Below are 1,795 nucleotides of genomic sequence, written 5' to 3'. Positions count from 1 at the left end.
TAACCTTTTAAAAGCCTTTTCTCCACCAAATTAACATTTGAAACAAAAGCGATTTTGTTTTCTCGACGGGATGCTTTGATAACTTCAAATCTCTTCTTTTTTTTTTTTTTCCCCCCCTCATCTCCATTCCCCAAGCCAAGATATTAATCAAAACATGTTTCCCACAACAGCAACAACAGCAAAAGGCTTTGAGTCAATGAGTCATCATTTTTCTGTGGAAAAAAAGAATAAAAATTAAAAAGAAACATTTCCCCAGTGCTCAGGAATGGCACAAACCTCCACATCAACCCCTGCAGCTGTGAGGGGATCCCTGGCCAGATGTGGAGGATCCCTGGGTGTAGGAGCAGGTTCAGGCTGTCTGGGCAGTTTTTCCTCCTCCCTCTGAGGTTGATGGCAAGATCTACAATTTTGGGGCAGGGGTTGACTCATCTCCCCCAATCCCCAGAGATTTTGGAGCCTCCAAAGGGGAAGGATGTGCAGATGAACCAAACACCGCAGTGTTGATCAGCTGGGGGTGTTTCCCCAGCTCTTCGTTGCTCTTCCTACCTCAGGGCATGAAAACAGGGGGAAATGCCTGTGCACAGGAGAGATTTCACCAGTTTGTAGGGGCTGAAACACCCCAGGAAAGGATCCCCACCCGCTCCCAGCCCAGGGGGTTGCGTTGAGCGTGGCAGAACCCACAGGGGCAGCTCAGGTCCCACCCCACGGGACCTCAGCCTCTTGAGTGGGTTCAAAACGTCCCCAAAACACACACACACACAAAAAGGGGTTCAAAAGCCAATGGACATCAGCTGTGGGTCTTTATACCCCTGCAGGAGGGGTGGGACAGGGTGGAGCCCACGAGGTGCTGCTGCTGAGGGGGCCCAGGTGGCTTCAGGAAAAAAAAAAAAAAAAAGAGAAAAAGAAAGAAAGGGGCAAATAAATAAATAAATAAATAAAATAATCACGGAGCTGAAAGCCCTGGCTGATCAATTTTCCCCAGAAGGCCGTTGGAAGGCTGGAGGGTTCACTCTGTACTAAGTGCTTTATAGATTTCCTCTAAATAGGAAGATGCAGCTGCCGGTGAACCACGTCAGGAGGGTACAAAGTCTGGCACAGGGAGGCAGGGGACATGGTTTGGGATGGCTGGAACTGGCCCCTTCGTCCTTTCTCTCCCCAGGAAAGCACATTTAGCAGGGATTAATGAGGGGAGACACCCCAGGGAATGCTCCTTCCCTCTCCCTGCAGGGGGATGGGGTTTTAAAGCCCCACAGGACACCAAACCTCTCTCTTTTTTTTAAGATTTGTCCTAAAGGAACTTGCCCAACTTGGCCCCCCTCCTCATCATCCCACTCCAGGGGTCTGGGGTGGGATCCCACAGGTAAATGGACGGGCAAGGATAAAAGACAAGGTGAGATCAGAGGGGGAGGAGAGAGGAGCTTAAACATCATCCCAGTTACACTCTGGTGCCACCTGGAAGAGGTTTCCACTTAAGCCAACAAATGGTTGGGGCTGAGAGGCCTGGAGGGCAGGGAGGGAGGAAGGGGCTGATCAATCCCCTCATCATTTATTCAGCAGAGCAGCAGATGGGAGCGAGAGCCACGGTGCTTGCAGGAGGATTTGGGAGGAAAAAACAAGCAACCAATAACTTTGGGAAGGAAAGTCTTGTCTGGAGAGTCGGATCAATAGGGAGAAGGACCACATGAGACCTCCTGTCTCTGCCAAGGCCACTGGAAATCTGCCCACCCTTCCCAGAGCTTTTAAGAACCAAGAAAGTCCCTAGAAAAAGGTGGTGGGAACATCCCCAGGACAAGCT

This window comes from Empidonax traillii, unplaced genomic scaffold (assembly GCF_003031625.1).
Source record: "Empidonax traillii isolate 1590-97213 ecotype Southwest subspecies unplaced genomic scaffold, ASM303162v1 scaffold1743:size121722, whole genome shotgun sequence".
NCBI classification, from domain to species: Eukaryota; Metazoa; Chordata; class Aves; order Passeriformes; family Tyrannidae; genus Empidonax; species Empidonax traillii.
Note: the sequence above shows the minus strand (reverse complement) of the source record.